The sequence below is a fragment of the Loxodonta africana genome, unplaced genomic scaffold (genome assembly GCF_030014295.1).
Source record: "Loxodonta africana isolate mLoxAfr1 unplaced genomic scaffold, mLoxAfr1.hap2 scaffold_293, whole genome shotgun sequence".
Taxonomy (NCBI): domain Eukaryota; kingdom Metazoa; phylum Chordata; class Mammalia; order Proboscidea; family Elephantidae; genus Loxodonta; species Loxodonta africana.
The window spans coordinates 143,887-169,327 of record NW_026975013.1 but is presented as its reverse complement, the minus strand read 5'-3'; the positions used below and the strand labels follow the sequence as shown (position 1 = coordinate 169,327).

The 25,441-nt window shown below is 39.6% G+C and overlaps 1 long non-coding RNA gene across 3 annotated transcripts in view; it reads left to right on the top strand.

Moving 5' to 3' along the window:
- LOC135229448 (uncharacterized) overlaps nucleotides 1-25,441 on the top strand; it is a 61,791-nt gene that overhangs the window by 22,575 nt on the left and 13,775 nt on the right. For all 3 annotated transcript variants that reach the window (XR_010320152.1, XR_010320153.1, XR_010320151.1), the window contains exon 3: nucleotides 20,896-21,043. This is a non-coding gene — a long non-coding RNA (uncharacterized LOC135229448). The remainder of the gene's footprint in view (nucleotides 1-20,895; nucleotides 21,044-25,441) is intronic.

Genomic DNA, 25,441 nt, shown 5'->3' with positions numbered 1-25,441 from the left:
TACCGTATTTTGAGATGTGACTCGTTAAAAATAGATCAAATGAGCAACAAGTTGAAGCCAACTTTAAAATTTTCCATTTCGTGGGGACCCAAAGACTTCATTTCTTTTTCACGAAGATAGTCCACATTCAGTGATTGTTAGGAAAACAAAGACACATTACAAAATGGCTTTTCAATACTGATGTTCATTAATTTGTGATTCCAGTTCATAAATTAAGCCAGAACAATGTGTTTGGTTTAAATATGATAACATAATCTCTGTGAATTGAACTATTTTCATGTTTACCGATCCTATTCAATTTGCACCAATTGCTAAATTCATCTGTAACAATTCGAGAATTAAATGAGGATGACGGGTTTGTTTGTTTGGTTAGTAGGTTTGCAAACAAAACAATACACAGAGCTGACTGATGGAGATTGCAGTAGCCACTCCCTCTTATAATTTTCATCATTAACATTGCACTCTAGAAAAAATTCTGGCTACAGAAGTTTGTTTACCGTCCAGAAATTTTCAACACAAATTTACAAGTGGACAAATGTGATGTTGACAATCACTTGGGCCTCTTTTGATCCAGTAATTTACTTCATTGGAAGAAAATTATTCCACAAGGCAGGATCTGCATTTCTGTTATTTATGGGGTCTGCAGATGTGACAATTTAATACTCTTAGTTTCACTTTCTAGATCATTACTAATTTCTTTTTTTTTTTTACTACAGCAAGAAATAGTTGCAGAATTTGGAACAAATTCTGTTATATTTGTATTGCCATCGTTAATTTCAGCACTAGTGGTACTAGTAAGATGATTTCCACCCATTAAGCACATACCTTTAATGCAAGAAGTCTCTGCTGATTTATTACATTCTAAAAACGAATTTTGGAATAGTCTTTAGGGATTCACAGATCATTTTCTTTTTATCTTCTGCAGGCTTCCATTTTTGTACAGCACTTAGTTATTGCCGTTTCATTTTGCCTGGATTGAAAATTAATGTCACTTTTTAAATTTGATTCTACCATAACAATAAATTTGAATAATAGAAAATAAATTTATAAAACCGGAAGTTTATAAAATAAAATTTACTTTAGAATTTAGATATTAACACAAAAAAATTTATATTTGAAAATTAAATAACTCATTGCTGTGGATTAAATTTTAACTAACAGTGACCCTATTGGACAGAATAGAACTGCACAGTAGGGTTTCTAAGGAGAGGCTGGTTGAGACCTTTTAGTTTCAGCCAAGCTCTTAACCACTGTTCCACCAGGGCTACATTTGAAAATTAGTAAGTAAAAATGTTAATTTGGACCATGAGATTTTGTTCTTGAGGTCTTAGATAGTCCAAAGAAATAGTACATGATATCCTTCTCCATGGACTAATTCCTTCTGAAAACAGGTCCAAAGTATTGTAGGATGTAGTCTAGCCAGCCATCTTTGCTTCTAGGCTAGGGTACATTCTCGTTATACTTCTTTCAGGATAGATTTTTTCCTTCTTTTGGCAGTTCATGGTATATTCAGAATTCTTCACCAACACAATTAAAAGGCATCAATTCTTCTACGGTCTTCCTTATTCATCAGCCAGCTTTCCCACACATACGAGGCCACTGAAAACACCTTGGCTTGGATCGGTTGCATCTTAGTTTTCAAGGTGATGTCTTTGCTTTTCAACACTTTGGAGGTCTTTTGGGCCGATTTGCCTGATGTCAGTGCATCTTTTGATTTCTTAACTGCTGTTTCCATGGGTGTCGATTGTGGATCCAAATAAAATGAAATCCTTGACAACTTCAGTCTTTTCTCCGTTGATCATGATGTTGCTCATTGGTCCAGTTGTGAGGATTTTTGTTTTCTTTATGTTGAGGTGCAATCTCTACTGAAGGCCGCGGTCTTTGATCTTCATCATTAAGTGCTTCAAGTCCTCTTATCTTTTAGCAAGCAGGGTTGTGTCATCTGCAAAATGCAGGTTGTTAGTGAGTCTTCCTCCAATCCTGATGTCGTGTTCTTGGTAAAGTCCAGCTTCTCAGATTATTTGCAGATTAAATAAGTATTGTAAAAGAATACAACCCTGATACACACCTTTCCTGACTTTAAACCACGCAGTATCACCTTTTTCTGTTTGAACGTCTACCTCTTGATCAGGTTCCTCATCAGCACAATTAAGTGTTCTGGAATTCCCACTCTTTGCAATGTTATCCATAATTTGTTATTACCCAAGCAGTCAAATGCCTTTGCATAGTCAATAAAACACAGGTTTAAACATCTTTCTGGTATTCTCTGCTTTCGGCCAGAATCAATATGACATCAGCTGTGATATCCCTCCTTCCATGTCCTCTTCTGAATCCTGCTTAAATTTCTGGCAGTTCCCTGTCAATGTACTGCTGCAGCTGCTTTTGCATGATTTTTAGCAGAATATTACTTGCATGTGATATTAATGATATTGTTTGATAATTTCCACATTTGGTTGGATCACCTTTCTTAGGAATCGGCATAAATATGGATCCTTTCCAGTTCGTAGGCCAGGTAGCTGTATTCCAAATTTCTTGGGATTAGACAAGTGAGCGATTCCAGTGCTGCATCCATTTGGTGAAACATCTCAGTTGGTATTCCATCAGTTCTCGGAGGCTTTTTTTCTCACCAATTCCTTCAGTGCAGCATGGACTTCTTCCTTCAGTATCATCGGTTTCTGATCATATGCTACTTCCTGAAATGGTGGAAGGTCGACCAATTCTTTTTGGCATAGTGACTGTGGGTATTACTTTCATCTTCTTTTGATGCTTCCTGCGTCATTTAATATTATACCCGTAGAATCCTTCAGTATTGCAACTCAAGGGTTGAATTTTTTCTTCAGTTCTTTCAGCTTGAGAAATGCTGAGTGTGTTCTTCCGTTTTGGTTATTCATCCCCAGATCTTTACACATGTCATTATAATACTTTTTCTTCTCAAGCCACCCTTTGAAATCTTCTGTTCAGCTCTATTACTTCGTCATTTCTTCCTTTCCCTTTAGCTACTCGACATTCAAGAGCAACGTTCAGAGTCTCTTCCGACATCCATTATGGTCTTTTCTTTCTTTCCTGTCTTTTAAAGGACCTCTTGCTTTCTTCATGTGTGATGTCCTTGATGTCATTCCACAACTCACCTGGTCTTCAGTCATTAGTGTTTAACACATAAAATGTATTCTTGAGGTGGTCTCTAAATACAGGTGAGATATACTCAAGGTCATACTTTGGCCCTTTTTGACTTATTCTACTTTTCTTCCGTTTCAACTTGAACTCCCATATGAGCAATTGATAGTCTGTTTCACAATCGATCCCTGGCCTTGTTCCGACTGATGATATGAGTTTTCCCATCTTCTCTTTCCACAGATGTAGTCAGTTTGATTCCTGTGTATTCCAACTGGTAAAGTCCACGTGTATAGCTGCCGTTTATGTTGGTGAAAAAAAATATTTGCAGTGGATGAGTCACTGGTCTTGCAAACTTCTTTCATGAGATTTCTGGCATCATTTCTATCAGCAATGCTGTATTTTTCAACTACTTTTCCTTCTTTGTTTCCAACTTTAACATTCTAATGACCAGTAATTATCAATGCATCTTGATTGCACGTTTGATCAATCTCAGACTGCAGAAGTTGTTTAAAATCTTCAATTTCTTTGTCTTTGGCATTGGTGGTTGGTGCATAAATTTGAATAGTCATATAAACTGGTCTTCCTTATAAGTGTATGGATATTAGCCTATCAGTGACAACATTGTACTTCAGGCTAGATCTTGAAATGTTCTCTTTGATGATTAATGTAACGTCATTCTTTTGACTCTGGTGGAATATCCGTGTTTGTAAAACTGCTCACAGACTGTTTCACCAGAGAGTTTTCTGGTACTGCAATATCTACCACTAATCTCTGTGATCCCTGTGAATTGGCAAAATAAGAATAGTGCTATAGATTTCTTCCAAATACAGAAAACATAATTATGAAAATGTTCTTGCTATTGATTATGTTCTTTACCAATCCGTTCTGATGGGATTTTTGATACTTCACTCGAAAAACGAGTCCAAGGTACTGTGATGTGATTGTTTACTTTGTGTGGCCTTTCTAGCCATGGTCTTATAACATCTACCCTGGTACTTGGGCAGGACTGTGTGATAGGGTAATTGTGGCTCACCAAGGGGATTGTTTAGTTTTCCCTTCAAAGAGAACCAGTTCCAGAGCAAAGAGGAGGATTCAACTCCCATCAAGGAAGAACAGCCAGGAGCTGAGCATATATTATGGACCTGAGATCCCTGCACTGAGAAGCTCCTAGAAGCAGGAGACTGAGATAGAGAGAGGAAGCTGTAACCCTGAAGACGGTAAGATGCCATGGCAGGAGAGACCAAGCAACAGGGACCCGGGTATAGGAGATGATGGCCCATGGAGAAGGAAAGCTGAGTGCCTTTGGAGAGAGTCCCAAGGCCAGGCAGAGGCACACCTATGAGCCCAGGAGGGAAGAGGCTGTCCTAATAGAAGAACTGTATTCTGAGTATCTTTGAGCCTGAGTTATAACTGTTACTTCCCTAATAAACCCCATAATCATGAATATGGACTGTGAGCTCTGTGTGGCCGTTGCAATGAATTATTGAACCCAGCAGAGAAGTAGGGAGTGCTGTGTGAGGGACAGTTGGTGTCAGGGTTAGTGAAGATGGTGGAGAGAGGATAGTTTTTTCACCAATGCCTTCAATGCAGCTTCGATTTCTTCCTTTTATACCATCAGTTCTTGATCTTATGCTACCTCTTGAAATGGTTGAAAATTATCCAGTTCTACTGCAGTACTATATTAATATCAGACAAATTATACTTCAGAAAAAGGAGTATTATTGGGAATAGGTAGGGACATAACAAAATAAAGGTTCACTTCTCCAAAAAGATAAAACCATCCTAAATGTGTACATATTTAACAACAGGGCTCCAAAATACAAAAACTAATAAATCTGAAAGGGGAAATGGACAAATACGCATTTGTAATTGGTATCAGTACTTTTCTATCAATAATTAATAGAGCCCTGCTAGTCGAAGTCCAAAGCATCTGTATGAACCACTCATGGATGTCTATGTGTGTGTGTATGTATATAGTATAAAGAGAAGTAATACAGAAATAAACATAGAGTCCTTGGGAGGTGCAAACGGTTAATGCATTCAGCTGCTAACCAAAATGTTGGAGGTTTGAGTCCACCCAGAGGCACTTCGGAAGAAAGGCTTGGCGATCTACTTTTGAAAAATTAGCCGTTGAACTGACACACTTGTGTGTCACTACTACTCTGACACACATGGGGCGAGGGGTCACCATGAGTCAGATCAGCTTGATAGCAATCAAATGATTTTTTTATTCATTCTGCCAGTGTTTGTCTTTTAATTGGTATCTTAGGCTGAGTTCTCTAGAGAAGCAAAACCAGTGAGATATATATATGTATGTATTTATATATAAATAGATTTATATCAAGGAAATGGTTCCCGAGGCTGTAGAGGCTGGTAAGTCTCAAGTCCATGGGTCAGGCTGGTGGCTTCTCCTGACTCACATAGATGCAGGGACTGCAGAACTCAAGATCTGCAGGTCATACAACAGGTCTGTGGCTCACAGGCTGCAAAGGCTGACAAATCTCAAGATCGGCAGGTAAGCTGGCAGGCCGCGGCTCACAGACTGCGGAGGCTGATGAATCCCAAAATTGGAAGGTAAGCTGAGAGTTCAAGTCCCAAAAACTTGAGATCAGATGAAGAGGAGACAGCTGCAGGATTCAGAGTGAGCAAAAGCTCAAGAGCCTTGCCAGAAAGTCCACCTATATTGGATGCAGTCCACACCCCTGCGGAAACTCCCTTACATCTGATTGGCTACTCACAGCAGATCCCATCATGGAGGTAATCACATTATATCACATCTCATCATGGAAGTGATTGCATCGTTATACGACTGCTAAACTACATCATAACTGCCAAAGCACTGAGAATCATGGTCCAACAAAGTTGACACACAACTTTAATGATCCCAATTGTGAATTTAATCTATTTATATTTAAAGCGATTAATGATAAGGAAGGACTTATATCTTCTACTTTGTAATAGTAGGTGATATACGTATTTTGTTTCTCATTTTCTTCACTACTGTCCACTTTTGTGTTTGAATGATTTTTTTTCAAGTGTACAATTTTGATCCTCTCCTTGTTTCCTTTCCTTATATTTTTTAACTTCTTAGTGGTGAGCATGAGGATTACAATTAATATCTTATATTTATAACAATCTTCTTTTAATTAATACAAATTTAGCTTCAACAGTATAGAAAATTCTGCTTTTATTCAGCTCAGTTACCTCCCCTACTTACGTTGCTGATACAAAAATTGCATCTTTATACATTGTGTGTCCATTAAGAGAGATGTGTAAGTATTTTTATGCATTCGTGCTTTAAATCATATATGAAAAAAAGAGAGGCGTGATATAAAAATATTACTGACTTTGTTTTATCTAAGTAGTTACCTTTACGGAGTCTTTGTTTCTTTTTATGGCTTCCAGTTACTGTCTAGTGTCCTTCCATGCCAGCCAGGATGATTCCCTGTAGCATTTCTCATAAGGCAGTTCTGCTGCTAACATACTCCCTCAGGTTTTGTGTATCTGGGCATGTCTTAATTTCGCCTTCATTTTTGAAAGATAATTTTGCTAGATATTGACATCTTGGTTCATAGTTTTGTTTCTGTATTTTTTTTCCAGTATCTTAAATACATCATCCCACTATTTTCTCATCTCAATGGTGTCTGATGAAAAATCAACAGTTAAACTTGTTGAGACTCTCTTCTTGTACATTAGGGGTCACTTATCTCTTGCTACTTTCAAGTTTCTGTCTTCGTCTTTTGACATTTTGATTATGTCTCTCTGTGGATATCTATGTATTTATTGTCATTTGAGTTTATTGAGCTTCTTGGATATCTAGATGACATTTGGGAAACTTCCAGTCATTACGTTTTCAAATATTCTTTCTGTCCTTTCATCTTTCTTTCCTTTCTGGGACTCCTTAATGAGTATATTGGTATGCTTGATGTTGTCCCGCAGGTCCCTTAGGCTCTGTTCATTCTCTTCATTCTTTTTCCTTTATGCTCCTCAGTTAGAACAATTTCAGTTGTGCTTTTTCAAGTTTACATTTTCCTGCTTTCTTGCTCAAATCTGCTGTTGAGCTCCTCTAATGAAAATTTTATTTCAGCTATTCTACTTTTCAGCTCTATAATTTCTATTTGGTTCTTTTGTATAATATTTCTTTATTAATATTTTCTACTGGTTCATACATTCTTCTTTTGGTTTCCTTTTTTTTTTTGTCTATGGTTTCTTGAGCTCTTTGAGGAAATTTAAGACAATTGGTTTAAAATCTTTGTCTAGTAATCCCAGTATCTGTGTTTCCTTAGGGATGCTTTCTGTTCATTCTCTTCTTTCTTTCTTCTTAACAAATGAACCATCCTTTTCTTTTTCCTTTTATGACTTAAAATAGTGTGTTGAAAACTGGATATCTTAAATATTATAATGTAACTCTGGAAATCAGATTCCCTCCAGTCATTAGGGTTTGCTTTTTTTTTTTTTTAATTGTTGAGGGCCAGTCATCCATTTGCTTAGTGATGTTTCCAAACTATTTCTGCAAAGATTGTATGTCTTCTCATGTGTGGACACTGAAGTTCTGTTCTGTTATGACAGCAGTCAGTTCATGACCTGACAGTGATTTCTTTAAATACTTGTAGCCAAAAAGAAAAAGTAACATTATCCCAGTCTTTGCAGATTGGCTCTGAACTGGGGTGTTCTTTCAGTGCTAAGCAAGAGCGCCTAAAACTCTGCCTTAGCCTTCACTTCCTGCCCCCGTGGAGCCCAAAGATCAGCCAGAGGTGCAAGCCTAAAGCTTTGTCAGGATCTTTATGAGCATGTCTTCATCCTTAGGCAAGAATATTGCACTCCAGATTCCTCAGTATATGTGGTAGCCCTTCAAAGCCCTTAAACCACCAACCATTGTCCTCTCAGCCCCCTTTTTTCCAAGCTTTTGGATGTCTCTGCTGTTTTCTCTGTCCTTCATCCTTTGACCCTGGAGGTAGGACCAATTCTTATACCTTTGTACTGCTCAGTTTCCATCACATCATACCTTTTTTCTTATGTGCTGTTGAGTCAGTTCTGACTCATAGTGACTATAGGATGGAGTAGAACTTCTCCAAAGGGTTTCTAAGGCTGTAATCTTTATGGAAGGAAACTGTCATATCTTTCTCCTGTGGAATAGTTGGTGGATCAAATCAAAAGATTTAACAGCTGAGTGCTTAACCACTGCACTACTGGGGCTCCTTTTGACATCATGCATCATAATAGATTTTTAACACACCCCTCAGAAACATAGAAGTCCATAAATTGTCAAGGATACAGAAGATTTAACATGTATAAAAATACCAAATTGATATATGTGTATGTGTGTGCATTATCTAACCACTAAAGAATATACATTCATCTCATGCATATACATAGTGTTTATAAAAATTAACTGTATACTGTGTTATAAAGCAAGTCTCAACAAATTTCAAGAGTCTGCAATAATATAGAGGATACTGTGTAAGTACAGCATAATTAAAAAAAAAATCTTAGAAAAAGAAAATACAAAATCTCCATGTGCTTGGATATTTTAAAATACTAGGCGTTAGAAAAGACATCATAATGAAAATTAGAATATATTTTGAAGTGAACAATTATGAACATAGTGTATATAAAAATTGGTGCAGTACAGACAATATAAAATAGGAAACTTATAGCCTGAAAAATATAATTGGAAAGAACAAATTTTGAAAAATAAGTGAGTTAAACATCCATTCAAAATGTTGGGAAAAAAACAGAAACAAACATTCATAGGAATTTTTGTTTCTATTAATGATTGGATACATGCAAAAGACGATCAACGAAGACTAAAGTTGATTCTTAGAAAATGCTAGTAAAATTGAGAAACTTTAGGCAAGATTGATCAAGTGAAAAAGAATGAAGGTATAAATAACGAATATCAGGAATTAGAAAGAAAATGACTACAGATCTTGCAGAACTTAAAGATAATGTGAGAATGTTATGAACCATATTAGCTAATAAATTTGCAAATTTAGGTAAAGTAGGCAAACGTATCATACCATGTAAGTTAATAACAACGATTCAAGAAGAAACAGGAAGCAAAAGTAATTCCACAATTGTTAATAGAATTGAATTGGAGCTCAAACTATTCTCAAAAAGAAAACTTCATGTCAGATGGCTTTTCCTGCAAATTCTGCCAAATATTCAAGAAATACTTCACAAATTCTTCAATATAAAATGAAATATATACCCAAACTCATTTTATAAAGCTTGTAGAATGAATATTGATACCAAAACCTGACAAGAGCAGCACAAGATGGGAAAATTACAGGCCAATGTCACTGATGAACATAGATGCAAAATATAAAAAGAAATAGGCAAAACAAATCCAGCAATACTCTAAAGAAGAATATATTATGACCAAGTTCGGTCTATCCCAAGAATTCAAGGTTAGTTTAACATTCAAAAATGAATCAGTATAATTTGCCATATGTACAGGAAAAATAAATGTGATTATACTAATAGGTGTAATAAAATAAGTATTTGATAACCTCCAGCATCCACTCATGTTTTTTAAAAGAACATCTAGCATGCCATGAGACCAGAAGAACCAGAAGGTTCCCGGCTACTGTCGCTGAACATTTTGATCAAAGAGTCCATAGAAAAGCCCTGATCAAAAGGGGGAAAATGCAGAACAGAATTTCAAATTCTCATGAACCCTAGACTTTTTGGAGCCATTGAGGGTGAATGAACTCCTGAAACTATTGCCGTGAGATAATCTTTAAACATTACACCAAAAGCATTCCGTTGAATCATCTTAAAACTGAAGTATAAAAAAGGAAACACCATACTGTTGCTGTTGAGTTGATTCCGACTCAGAGACCCTGTAGGACAGAATAGCACTGCCCCATAGAGTTTCCAAGGTGTAGGTGGTGGATTCAAACTGCTCTTCTTTTGCTTGGCTACCGTATCACTTAACCACTGTGCCACGAGGGCTCCAGAACATTAGCTACTTAACGAATAAAAATGGTCTACCTTGAGCATATGCTCTTTTAAGAACTGTCTATATGGCATCAGATTGACAACAGCTACTGAAAAGATTAGATAGGAACCTTAAGGAGCAGTGGGTTTATGCTAATGACAGAGGAACTACTCAGAAAAGGAGGGTAAGAATGGTTGCACAACTTGAATGTAACCAGTGTCGTTAAATTGTACAGGTAGAAACTGTTGAGTTGGTGTATGTTTTGCTGCATATATTCTCAACCACAAAAAATACATTTACAGGTAATAATTAACAAAAAATGTCAAGGAGAGCTAAATATTTTGAAAATAAGACAGAGTTGCATGTGAGGGAATGAGTGGGGTGAGCTGTTTTAGATTAATAGTTAGTAAAGGCTTATGGGATCAGGATATTTGAGGAGATAACTGACCTATATCAAAGGAGAGAATAGCTGTATGAAGTTCTGGAGGGAGGATATTGCCAATAAAGGAAAGAGTTGTTTCTGAGGCCCTTAAATAACCAAGTGTTCTGGCATGTTTTGAGGAAGCTCAGGAAATAAGTCATGGCTAGTGTGGAGTGAACCGAGGGAAGACTGTTAGGAAATGAGGTTAGTATGGTGGGCAAGCCCCGCATCATGAAAGACCATGGGAAGGATTTGGGAATTTTTCCTAATTGCCATGAGAAGCCACTGAGGTGATGCTGTTATGTAGACTGTAAGAGGGAAGATCGGTGGCATGGAGTCCAGTTTTAACCAAGAGATGATGGTGGCTGTAAGGTGGAGGTAGTGAGAAGTGGATAGAGTCAGGATTTATTTTAAGGTAGCGCCAAGAGTCCAGAATATGTGTCAATGGATTGGATACAAGATTTGAATAAAGGAGAGAAATCAAGGATGATTTCTAGGTTTTTGTCCTGAACAACCCAGACGATAGTGAGAACATTTGCTGAGATAAGGAAGACTGGGAGGTAGATAAGACACTTGGACGAAGAATTTTATTTGAACCACATTAAGTTTGAGATGCCTAGTAGACATTCAAGGGGAGATGTGAGGTCAGCCATTTGTGAAGGAACAACAGGGCAGAGTATGTAAATGAGGGTATCCTAGGGCTCAGGTGGAATTGACTGCCATGAATTGGCTCAGATAACCTAGATAGTGAGAAGTAATGAATGATGTTACTTAAACAGGGCATGGAAATCAATGAAAAAGGTGTGGGAGTGGCAGGGAGGCTAAGGTAGAGAAGTTTCTCTCTCCCTAAACCTGATTAGCTGGATTTGAAGACATCATAAGTTCCTGTACGAGAAATATCCAGCAAATTACCAGTTGATTTAATAAATTGATAACAAAGTCTACCTTTCAGCCAAAGATTGAAAAACAAACAAACCAATTACCATCCAGTGAATTCTGACTCTTAGCAACCCTCTAGGACGGAGTAGAACTACCCCATACGGTTTCTAAGGAGCAGCTGTTGGATTCAAACAGCAGACCTTTTGGTTAGCAGCTGAGCTCTTAACCACTGCACCACCAGGCTCAAACCAAGAATAACACACATGAGGAACTTACTCCTTAGTTCAATCAAGTATGTAGAAATTCAAATTTGTGATTTTGGAGATTCCCCCTCTTTTTTTTCAAAGTGGGGGGCATTGAGATGGAGGATTTTCCTATGCCCACCATCCTAAGGGATTTAATTAACCCGTAGTTGAGACATTGTACACATCTCAAGAAATTATTACCTTTGAGAAACTTGAGGGTGAGTAGGCATATCACCTGGCTCCTCTTAAACTCCTTTTAAAAACCTGACTTGAAGACTCACCTGCCTTTTTGAATAAGTGCCAGCTTGAATAGGCAGGGTTCAGGGAATTGCCAACCAAAGGTATGGTTTCTCCAGAGGCCTCCAAGGGGTGTAAAAGAAGAGTGGAGCCAGACCCCGTGCTTGGGACACACCCTTGGTAGGAAATATTTGAGTGTGTGTGTGGTGAGGGGAGCACTCGGTGTGGGAGAGTGGGGTGGGTGGGTAATAGGGAAATGCCTGTTTTTTTTGTTTTTTTTCTGGTTTTAAGAAACAGTTTTTTACTTTTTTTTTTTTTAATTACAACGAACAGTTCAGTGGAGACATGTTCCTTATCTGCACGGGCTAGTGGAATTGCTGATAGCTGAGAATGTAGCCTGCTCCCCAAGTGCGAGTTGGCATTTTGGAGAGAAATCTTGATGTTTGGAGCACTGACTGGCCCTGCCTTTTCTAAATAATTAAGGGTGGTGGGGTGGTGGTAAGAGAAAGAGGATGGTCTATGAACACTGACCCTGGAAAATTAACTCCCAAGTGTGTGGGTTGTGGATAACAGGAAAAGAACATCACCCGCAAATGACAGCAGCGTCTTTATTTATTTATTTATGTTTCTTTTTAGTTCTGAGTTGTTTTTAAGCCACAAATTAATGGGGCCACCATGAGTTTTCAGAGAATGAGTTTTACAAAAATCTAAGTGTTTTAAATATTGCAAGGATTTACTTATATATGCTGTATATGAGAAAAGTCCTTACAGTTACAGGGAGGAGAAAGAAAGTATATTCAGGAATTAAATTTTCACAGTTCTCTGAATTCTTATATTTCTCTTGTTGTCCATTTTTCTTTTTTTGTCCTTCATCCACCTCTTCCACCTTTACCCACTGTCTTCATCATCTAGTGCTGCCATAACAGAAATACCATGAGTGGATGGCTTTAACCAAGAGAAATTTAATACCTCACATTAAAGTAGGCGAATAGTCCAAGGCATCAGCTCTAAGGGAAAGTTTTCTCTCTCTTTCGGCTCTGGAAGAAGGTCCTTGTCCTTAGCCTTCCCATGGTCAAGGAGCTTCTCAGGTGCAGGGACCCTGGGTCCAGAGGACATGCTCTGCTCCTGGTGCTGCTTTCTTGATAGTCTGAGGACCCCAACTCTCCGCTTGCTTCCCTTTCCTTTTACCTCTTGCGAGATAAAAGGTGGTGCAGGCCACACCTCAGGGAAAGGTGACCTGAGTGAGGGTGGTGTTACAATCCCACCCTAATCCTCTTACAGTAAAATTACAATCACAAAATGAAGGACAACTATGCAATAGTGGGAATCATGGCCTAACCAAGTTGAGACACACATTTTTTAGGGTCATAATTTAATCCAAACCAAATCAAACTTGTCACCATCAAGTTGATTCCAACCCATACAGACCCTAGTTGATATTAACTCATAGAGACCCTATAGCATAGAGTAGAACTACCTCATAGAGTTTCCAAAGACTAGTTGGTGGATTCGAACTGCTGACCTTTTGGTTAGCAGCTGAGCTCTTAACCACTATGCCACCAGGCCTCCTCTTGATACACAGTCCACCCTAATACACCACTGTGTTAGAAAAAGGTTTTGCTATTCTGAAATAAGAACTTTTTACTATACTTTTGTGTTCGTGGTTGCTTTTGATATGTCTTTAAGCACTGAACAGTTAACTCATACCCATTAAAAACCCATTGCCACTGAGTCTATTCCAACTCATAGCGGCCCAATAGGGCAGAGCGGAACTGTGCCATAGACTTTCCAAGGAGCGCCTGGTGGATTTGAACTGATGACCTTTTGGTTAGCAGCTGTAGCTCTTAAACAGTACACCACCAGTGTGGGAGGGGTTTAATTGATAACATGATGTCTGGGCTCCAAGGGAGATGGAATGGATGTGCAGGAGAAGGGCATGCAGAGTCAGCCTGTATAGTCCCCTGAACTCTGTTCAAGATCATAACACACCTCAGTAATCACTTGAATCTAAACATACAACTTTAACAGTTGATGTAAATGACTTTACACATGAATTTTGGAACGCAACTATTTCTCGATGGAAGTTTCTTCAACTAAGCTGTTTGTATTCCCTTAATAATTATGAAAGCTAACATTTATTGTGTTCATTCTGTGTGTAAGGCCTTTTTCTAAGTGCCTTGTGTGTTTTATTTAACCTGCGTAACAACCTTTTGAATAAGACCCATTTTAGAAATGGGAAACTGAGGCAGTGAGAGGTAAAGTAACGTGCCCAGATCAACCAGCTGATAGATTGAGTTAGGATTTAAACCCAGGCAGTTTGTTTCAGAATTTGCTTATGTAATCACTGTACATGACAGCAGTGAACCCTAGTGGCTGTGTGGCTAAAGAACTTGGCTGCTAACTGAAAGGTCAGTGGTTCGAACCCACCAGCCTCTCTGCAGGAGACAGATGTGGCAGCTTGCTTCAGTGAAGACTTACAGCCTTGGAAACCCTATGTGGCAGTTTTACTCTGTCCTTTGGGGTCACTATGAGTTAGAATCGACTTGATGACAGTGGGTTTTGGCACATAATACTAATGTGCAGTGTATTCTGTATGCCGTGTATATGTTCAGAAACTAATTTTCCCAACATTTATGCCATATATAGATTACCAATCCAGTTGCCGTTGAGGAGATTTTCACTCATGACGACCCCGTGAGTTTTCAGAGTAGGACTGCCGTCCATACGGTTTTCAATAGCTGTGACCATTTGGAGGTAGATTGCCAGGCCTTTCTTCCAAGGCAACTGAGTGGATTTAAACTGCCAACCTTTCAGTTAGTAGCTGAGCACTTAACTCTTTGTGCCACCTAATACATATATATACTAGGAGGTTTTCCTCCTTATTTGTACTTTAATGTTTTGTAGCCTCTTATGAATACTTGTTCCTGGCAGTGAACTAGATGCTAAAGAACAGAATAGGCACATGTAACCCTCTCTCACCTTCTCCCTCCCCTCTTGCACAGAGATGAAATGAAAAGGAATTAATGAGGACAGATTATTGGATTAGGGCCCACACTCAGGGCTATAACAGCATGGGGAGTTTCTCCTGTCACTTCAGTTCTTGTTCAGGAATTGGCACCTGCTTTTTGTGAATCACAAAGACCAGTGCTTTATATCAAGCCATTTAGATTTGGGGTATGGAGCAGTGACTTAAAAAAATTAAATTTTATTTTCAGAGATTTTTTCTATTAATTGTTTACATTTATTTTAATTGTATATTCTGAAACCGCTACAAAAAGGCATGAAATAATTGTTTAAATTTTAATTCGTATGGGTCAAAATGTATGTTAAACTACCTATCGTCGCCTTCACAGTCGTTGTTATGTTTGAGCCGATTGTTGTGGCCACTTGTTACCAAGTATGACTTTCTTCTCCAGGGACCGATCTCTCCTGACAACATGTCCAAAATATGTGAGATGAAGCCTCGCCATTCTTGCTTCTAAGGAATATTCTGGCTGTACTTCTTTCAAGACAGATTTGTTCATTCTTTTGGCAGTCCGTGGTATATTCAATATTCTTTGCAAATACCGTAATTCAGTGCCTTCAATTTTTCTTTAGTCTTCCTTATTCATTGCCCACCTTTCGTGTGCGTATGAGGTGACCGAAAACACCATGGCTTGAGTCAGGGGCACATTAGTTTTCAAGGTGACATCTGTGCGTTTGAACACTTTAAAGAGGTCTCTGGCAGCAGATTTGCCCAATGCAACGTGTCGTTTGATTTCTTGACTGCTGCTTCCATGGGTGTTTATTGTGGATCCAAGTAAAATGAAGCCCTTAGTGATGTCAACATTTTCTCCGTTGTCCTGATGTTGCTTATTGGTCCTGTTGTTAGGCTGTTGGTCTGTAGTCTTTGATTTTCTTCAGTAAATGCTTTAAGGCCTCTTCACTTTCAACAAGCGAGATTGTATCATCTGCATATCTCAGGTTATTAATGAGTCTTCCTCCAATCCTGACGCCTTATTCTTCTTCAGACAGTCCAGCTTCTCGGATTATTTGCTCAGCATACAGGTCGAATAGGTATGGTGAAAGGATACAATGGAGATGCACACCTTTCTTGACTTTAAACCATGCAGTATTCCTTGTTCTGTTTAGATGACTGCCTCTTTTTCTGTGTACACGTTTCTCCTGAGAACAATTAAGTGTCCTGGAAATCTCATTCTTCCCCATGTTATCCATAATTTGTTATGAGCTGGAGTAGGTCTCAGAAATAATGTGCCATTTCTTCCAGTTGGTCCTGCACGGCTGCCTGCTTCCCTAGGTGGTAGCAAGTAAGGCCTGTCTCAGAAACACTCCCCTCCTCACTAAGCATGATTCTTCACACTGCTCCATCTTCTTTCCCGTGTGTGTTTCCTGCCCTCCTCAGTGGCTGGGGAAAATGATAGTAGTCCACTATGAGATTTATTCTTTTATTATACTTTATTTTATCATTTGTTTTTATAACATAGTTCCGTTAAAATCAAGGGTAATAAAAATGTTTGTGTGATGGAAGTGGATAATCCCACCCATTGTGTCCATCTAAAGTTTCATGAGAAAACTGTGCCCACAACAGAGGGCTCCCACTCCTCTGGCTCACTGTATTTTCTCCTTGTTTATTTGCTCTTCCCTCTTTCCTGATGCATGCATGGGACCACTGAGCTTCAGGACTCCACAATTCTGCTTTTCATACCAGTGTTACTGTAATCTTGGGTTCATGGGCTGCCTTGCCACAGATTTACTCATTCTGTTTCTGTTGATTATTTCATTACTTAAAAATCTCTCATGAATTTTTCCAGAAGTACATTCTATTCCTCAAAAACTTGGAAGCAATGGGAAAGTATGCAATAAATAACAAGAAAACATACGTAATGCATAGAATAAATTACTAACTTTCCGATATGTCTGTTATCTTACTTACATTGGCATGTATGTGTGTTAGAGTCTCTGGTTGGTGCAAATGGTTAATATCTTGAGCTGCTGACAGAAAGTTGGAGTTCAGGTCCACCCAGAATTGCTATGAAAGAGAGGTCTGGCAGTCTACTTCCGAAAACTCAGCCATTGAAACCCCTATGGAGTACAGTTCTACTCTGGCACGCTGGTGTCATCATGAATCAGAACTGACTCAATGGCAACTGGTTTTATGTGTGTATTAGCACACACATTTATGTATATTAACAGGGATATTATATCCTGATATTTTCATTCATCATTAGTCTTTTCTCATGATAATTTTTTTTGTTTTTTTTAATGAGAGCATTAAATTACTTTATAATATTCTGTGTGCATGTAGTATATTTTTTTTAACAATTTGAACTATAGTTGCAATAATAAATGTGCATGTTTCTAGTAATCTTCAACGTATACTTACATCTTTTTAACATACATCTCTGCCATTAAATCTCTTTGTTTAATTATTGTTTAACACTCTTTACGCCTAAGAGATGGTCTCAGAAGCAGCCCTGATCAGTTTTTCTCCCTCTTACTCATGAAGCTCCTTAATGTATCCCAAGGTATCAACTACGAAGGATTTTACGTACTTATCGTTTATTTTTCATTCAGTCAGTATATTCCATGGGCCAGAAGTAGTCTATGTTATGCAGATACAGTGGTGAAAGGTACACACTGCCCCTGTCCTCATGAAGGGGACAACCCAGTGCAGGTGGGAGGGGCACTGGGGAAATGCAGCTGAGAGCAAGGACAGACAACCCTCCAGGAACCACACTGGACTTCAGAGAGGCTTGTTGGCTGCTGTTCACCTGGCAGGCTTCTAGATACCCGAGTACCCTTGGGCTTGGTGCCTGTTCCTCTCTCTATTGACACCCTCTCTCTAGGATGCCTCAGTGAGTTTACTGCTGTCTATTTGTAGCTAAGGACGTGAGGTTTATACCTCCATCCATTCAAACTCCTCCTGGGTCCAGACTCATATATTCAAATGTGAGCCTAGCTCTCTGTATTGACCTCTTTAGGCATTATAATGATACATTCCTCATATGGCCATCATGAAAAGCAAACATGAAAGAAAAAGCACAGGAGTGCCTGGCACCAGTGTAGGTACTCAATGAACATTAGCTGTTGGTATTATCCTTGACATCCCCATGTGGGGTGAAGTTTTATTACCTGACATCTCCATGTGAATATCTAACACCTGTACCATGTTATCTAGGCTATGAAACAATTCTTGGTTCCAACCACCATTCTTTTCTTATCCATGAATTTCTCAAGGCTTTGGTGATGGGATTGTGTGTTTTTCCACACAATGGACTTGATTAGGAATGGTTGGCCAGGTCCTACACAATAAATTGCTCTAGCATTCCTTTGGGTGACCATTGAGACAAGTTTCAGCCAACGAATGTAGCAAAGAATTGGAACCACTCTCAGCTGTTCATGCGAGTACTCTCAATCCAGAATATCTGGTAAGTCGACTGTTAGGGATTGAATTGTGTCCCTCCAAAATGTCTGTGGAAATCCTAACCCCTGTACCTGTAAATCTGACCTTGTTAGGAAAGAGGGGGCCTGCTTTTATTATGTGAATGAGGTCATACCAATGTAGGGTGGGTCCTAAGCCTAACTCTTCTTAGTTATAAAAGGAGCAGAATACACACAGACTCAAACAGGTGAAAAGGAAGACAGACAAAGAAGACAGATGCTTCTAGAAGGCCAGGAACACAAATGATTGCTGGCATCTACTAGAAGCTGAGGTAGACAAGGAAGGACCTCCCACTACAGCCATGCCCTGAATTCGAACGACCACCTGCTAAACTGTGAGAAAATAAATTTCTGTTCTTTAAAGCCATCCAGTTGTGTTATTTTTTGTTATGGAGGGACTAGGTAACTAACACACATAAGACCCGTTCTTATAAGTTCAGCCCAGTGCAGAATAATTTTCTTCCCTCCTTGGTCTAGACCACCCGAACCTGCTCTTTCCCTATCAGTGTCCTTTGCTTTCACCTAAGAGCTATGACAGAGTCAGCTTGATGCTGATGCATTGAAATTTCAATTTATTTTTTATTTATGATTACTATTAATTCCGGTATTTTCTACAGTTTTCAATGGAGACAGTCCTATAATCTATGAATAGCAGTTATACTTTTTCTCTTTTTGTACTAGCTTACACTTCCGGTGTTCAATGTTTAATAAAAGTAATGATAGAAGCACCCTTATTTTATTGTTTATTAATTTTAAAGAGAATGTCCCACACGTCACCATGAACTATCATGCTAGTTGTAGTTTTCCACGTTCGGGAACTCCTTTTCTGTTCCATATTTGCTCCTAGTCCTTATCTCTCCATGTGATTGGATTTTATCAACCTGCTTTGCCCCCATCTCTTGAGGTGAGCATATGTCTTCTCTTCTTTCACCTATGCATGTGGTGAATGAAATTACTAAATCTTTAACGTTCACTCAAATTTGTATGCCTACATGATCATGGCATGTTACGTGGTTTATACTTTGCTGGATTTCCTTTGCTGGCATCTTACGTAGAGTTTTGCATCTCAGTTACTGAGTGTGCTTGTCCTCTAACTCTTCTTCTACCATCCTTCTCTAATTTGTTATCATTTTTAAACTAGCCTTAAGGATCAAGTTAGGGGAGTATCTCATGGTTTTCTAATCTCTGTTGACTATGTACAAGATTAAAATGACTGTTTCTTGCATGTTTGCTGGAACCTGACTGGAAACGATCTAGGTCTGCCGTTTTCTTTTTAGGGAGATCTTGAACTACTGACCCATTTTATTTAGTGGTTAAAGGCATCTTCTGGTGCTAATTTACTTAGAAAAAATTCTGATGCATGTTCTAGGTTGCTCGAATCTCATCTTCAAATATTGATTATCAGGGCTTGTAGCCTCATGCAAGGCAATTCATCAATCCCAGATTTCCCCAAAGTCAGGCTCTGCAACTCTTCCCGGTACCAAATTCCCTCATTTAAGACTTATTTGCAAAGAGACAACAGTATGCTATCTACGCGGTTGTTTATCCGCAACTTTCTTGAGTCCATAATGTGAGGATACAGTCTTCTAATACTTTTTTTGTAATTGTTCTCTTTCTTATTTTTTTTTTTTGCTTTTTTCACTGCCAATAACCTCCCCGCCCCGTCTAGTAGTTTTAAAGTTGTGCGTTTCAGGTTCAAGTCTGTAATCCAACTGAGCTTCTGTGTGTGCTGCATGTGTGCATCAAAAGAACACGCTTCTAGAAGCAGAAAGCAGGCAGTGCGACTGTTGGGTGGTTGGCGGGGGAGGGGGAGGGGAGCTGCTGCTCAGAGAGGGCTCCCAAGGGAGGCACGAGATGCCGGGCTGCCCACTGCAAGCCCACAGGCTCCAAGGAGGAGGAACCTGAGTGCGCCATGAGCCTTTTGAGACAGGCCCAAGCCCACCCAGCCGGGTGCTAACCTCGCATCCGCCAGGCTTGCAGGTTCCACCAGGACTACGGAAGCCTAAGGCCAAGGAGGGCAAGGTCTAGGGTCTGGACCTGAGAACTGGTTCTGCCACTTGTGATCGCAGCGCTTATGCTGGAAAGGAGGGCAGAAAGCATATCGCAACGTGTGTCCGGACGATGACCCAGAACGGGGGAGTTGTGGTCACCCACGGACTCTGGGTCTGCATATGGAGGCCCCCAGGGTGCAATTCCAGGAGCAGAAGGCAAAGCCACAGAGGCCAAAGTGCACCTCGCCGATGCTTCCCAGGGGCATTGCCCCAAATATGGGGAGCAGTCCCTCCTCTGGGCTAGGGACTTTGTTTCCTCCATTGTCATCACTGACTGTGAGCAGACTCTAGTCTATGCAGACTAATGAGGAGTTATCAAAATGAGCTCCAAACTCCAGATTTGAGTTAAGGATCATAAATTAACACAGAGAAATACGACTTTAGCAATATGTGACTGTTTGAAGCCCAAGTTGCCTTAAAACACGGAATTTCAGTCTTTCAGCTCCTCTGCTAATCTAGTGACTAAGAACAGGATCTCACTGGAGCTCAAAGATGTGGGGCACTGGGAATACTCTGGGTCTGTCTGCTCACGGCTGATTGCCTGATCCCAGTTTTATTATACAGCTTAAATACAGACCAGAAGAGGAGTTTGGGGCTTGACACCTGACGTCTTAACACCAGTTCCTGTTTCTTGAGGAAGGAAGAGGTAAAATAAATCAGCGTTTACTGTGTCCTTCTCCATCCCCGGAAGTCTTCATGAAGACCCTCTCAGGTAAGGATTGACAGGGAGTGGCTTGGTTTACTATTTGACTTTGTCCTTCAGTCACTTTGTTTATGTCCTGCATGTAAACTATTATGCATTGACAGAAGCATTCTAATTCTTATGCAGAAGGACTAGACCTGCTGCAGAATGACTATATTGTGCCTCCCTTGGGCACCCCTGTCTGCGCAGCACCCCCCACCCCCAACTGCCCAACCGCCTCTCTCCTGGCATTCTGCTTCTAGAAGCATGTTCTTTTGATGCAGAGATGCAGCACACACAGAATCCCAGCTGGATTACAGACTTGAACCTGAAGACCTTATGCAGAATGACTATTTATGAACCCCTAAGCTTTTTTTTTTTTAAGCTTAGTACTAAAGCAGGTACTTACTCCTCAGAGAAGGCCCTGGGGGAGGTTGATACATGCATTCCCCAGTGCTCCTGCTGCTCTAGAAGTGCCTGAAATGCCTCTCTGGGAAAGGCCTTCAGATTAGGCTCATGGCCCACGTGGGAATTCAGGCCTATTTTTCTGTTAGAACATCTCATTTCGCTCTGAAAATTTTATTATCCAGTTTATTCACCAGACATGAGTACAGACATCTCATATTTTCAAAATAATCCCATTCTCTAATACTAATTTGCCACCAAGAGTATATTCCAAAGTGTTTCCAATAGGCTAGCAAGTCTATCCAAAGAGGGGAGTCCTGCGCCATGTTGTGCAGTGACAGCAGGGTTGGCGTAATATGTTTACCCAGATACCTACCACTTTTTAAAAAATTTTTATTGTGCTTTATTTGAAACTTTACAAAGCAAATTACTTTCTTGTTCAGCCATTTATACACAATTGGTTTGTGACATTGGTGGCAATATTCATGATGTGTCAATATTCTCTTCTATGCTCCAGTTCCCCGTTCCCATCCGCCATGATTCCTGTTCCATCCTGCCCTCTTTTCTGTGCTTTTGGGCAGGTTTTGCACCTTTGGTCTCATACACACGATTGAACTAAGAAACACTTTCTTCACGTGTGTTATTGTTTGTTTTATAGACCTGTCTAATCTTTGGCTGAACGGCAAACTTCAGAAGGTACTTTCGACTTTGTTGCTTTCCATAATTCCTGAAATTCCAAGTCTACCACCTGAAGAACTTCCTTAGTGTTTCATTTAGAACAAGTCTGGTGGCGATGAATTCTCTTAAGCGTCCTTCACCTGAGAATGTCAATATTTTTCCTTTACTCATGAAGGAAATAACAGCCTATAGAACACTGGGTTAATGTTTCTTTTCTTTCAGTGTTGAAAAAATGTTGTTTTCACAGCCTTTTGGCCTCCATGGCTTCTGATGATGAATACAGAGTCATTCCAATGGTTTCTCCTGTGTGAAATGAGTTGTTTTCTCTCTAGCTTCTTTGAAGATATTTTCTTGGTCCTTGTTATTCCACAATTGACAGTGAGGCATTTGGGTGTAAAATTATGTGAGTTTAACTTGTTGGAGTTTGCATAGCTTCTTGAATCTGTAAGTTTATGTCTTTCAACAAATTGGGAAAGTGTTGAGCCAGTATTTCTTCAGATATTTTTTTCTACACTATATATTTTCTCTACACCTTATGGAATTCCAATAAATAAATGTTAGGTATTTTTGGATTTTTTTGAGGCTCTGTTCATTTTTTTTTCAATATTTGTCCTCTGTTTTCAGATTGGATATTTTCAATTGAACTATTTTCATCTCATTGATCCTTTTGTCTGTCAACAGCATTCCGCTGGTCAAGTGAATTTTTTATCTCTATTTTTCCTGTCTAAAATTTTCATTTGTGAATAGTTTCTATGTATTTTTCTATTTTTCTAAGGTGTGACTGTTACTTCTTTGAGCATGGTTAAAGTAGCTTTTTAAAGTTTTTGTCTATGATTCTAAGACTATGTCTTACTTCAATCTTACAGAAAATGTTGATGTTGTTTGTTTTAGCAATCACTTGACCCAGTTATGTTCAGGCTGCATGTTCTTTCCCAACTTCTGGATGCTGTGGCTCAGATGTCAGTTCAGATTTTGAAGACTTTGCAATGATATTTGGATGTAATCTATGGGAGTGTCACTCAGTCTGGGACCTTGTTGGTGTTCTAACCCATAATGCAGTTCTCAAAGGATTGATCTACTTCTTGGGGTCAGAGGAAAGCATATGCAACTATGGGAGTGGAGGGGGGTATGAAAAACAACTTTATGGTATCCCTCTCTTGAGCCACCTGGTCTCTGTCTCTCTGAGGCTCTCTGATGTCTGAGCAGCTACCTTCCTGGTCCACTGGCAAGAATGTTGGGCTTTAATCTCTTCATTCTGCCGTGCAATTAAGTGACTGGGTCTGCCTATGAGGCCAAATAACGGTAAGATGGAGAAAATGTAACAGAGATTCCTCTATATTATTTCGTCCTTATATACTTAGGTCAGAGAGAAGGCACACTGTTTCTGGTGATACTTCCAAATGGGTATGGAGAAAAAGGCATTAACAGGTCGATAGCTGCATACTAGGTGTTATGGATTAAACTCTGTCTTCCCAAAATGTATATATCAGCTTGACTAGGCCATGCTTCCCAGTATTGTGCGATTATCCACCATTTTGTCAGCTGATGTGATTTTCCAATGTATTGTAAATCCTACCTCTATGATGTTAATGAGCGAAAATTTGAAGCAGTTATGTTAAGGAGGCCGGGCTCAATCTACAAGATTAAGTTGTGTTTTAAGTCAGTCTCTTTTGAGATATAAAAGAGAAAAGAGCAGAGAGACGGGGGACCTCAGTACCACCAAGAAAGAAGTGTCAGGAGCAGTGCATCCTTTGGACCTAGGATCCCTGTGCTGAGAACCTTCTTGTCCAGGGGAAGACTGGTGACAAAGACCTTCCCCTAGGAGTGACAGAGAGAAAAAGTCTTCCCCTGGAATTGGCACCCTGAATTTGGACTTATAAAGCCTCCTGGACTGTGAGGGAATAATTTTCTTTGTTAAAGTCATCCGTTTGTGGTATTTCTGTTACAGGAGCACTAGATAGCTAAGACACTAGGTACCAGGAGATGTACATTTCCCAGCTCTTTCACTCCCAGGGACACTATGACTAAGTAGCCATTGCCATAAATCCATGTGAGCAGACTATTCTGATTACTGCTTTGACTCTACTGTCTGTTATGGTAACCACACCCACCTTGTCTTTGTTCATTGAGTGCCACCACTTGGCTGTTACCACCATGGGGTCCAGTCAACTGCATTGTAGTTAGGTGTCTTAATTCAGTTAGGGCAGTTCTCACTGTGGACTCTTACTTACATAAAATAGCAACCACAGAAGTCTTCAATAATGCTGGGGCTTGCTGCACAAATTTGTACCTCACTGCTATGGTAAAAAGAGAGCCCTCTGGGCACTCCGTGTGTGGGTCTGTGGGTCCAGCCTAATAAATCCATTCTAACCTGCCAGTTTCCCTCAGCCTTTGGTTACCTTCTCCTACAGTATACAATGGCAGATCTGCCATTTCCACTTGATTTATTGTAGGCCACCACTTAATCCATGCTTCAGTAAACCAACCAAATAAACTATGAGATCCTTTTCTAACCTCTGAAGCTGAAACACTGAATGAAGAATCTATGCTTCCTGGGTCTATATCAATAAACTTAGACTAATCCACCTTTATGTTGCTTGCACCGTTATCCCACACCCATAATAGCCATTCCCACACATATTCACCAGGTTTCTGTATATATATATTAGAAAAATCAAGTAGTTCTTTTGGAGTTTAGCATACCTTCTCCTGGGTCACACTTCATAGTTCACCTTTTGGGGCTTGTTGGGACTGAAGTCTAGGTATAGGTCTAGAAGCAAAAATGGGCAGTGGCAGTGGGATGTTCAGCCGTGTCTTATAAGACATCTGCCTAAGGTGATGCCCCAGGCAATGCCCCAGATACCACCCCAGGAGATAACTCAAACAAGACACTTCAGGCACAGCTGGGGTAATCTCATCAGATGGAGGTGGAAGGGATAATTGTTTTACTGGGAAGGGTGCCTTAGCGGCAGAGTTAGAGAATCTCTTCAGATGGGAATAAGAGGTCTGGTTCTGTTAGGAAGAGCGATTCAATAGAAATTGGAGGTTCATTGTCCCCCGCTTCCTGACTGTCTGCCCATATGTCCTCATCCCGAGTTTCAGGATCCCATTTCTTCCCAATCAGTGCCCTCACTCTAACTTCAGACACCATTTGAGGCTGGATATTCAACTAGCGCTTTAATTCAGTCACTCTTATGATAAGAATCTGAGTTTATTTTTGGCAGCATTAGCCTTGTTACTATAAGAAATATGGTTTTCTTTCTGGGCACAAGTGGCAGCTTTCAGATCTTGTATGTGGTGCTTCAGCTTTGAGCCCATTTCTTTCATTCACCAGTGTGGCTAGCA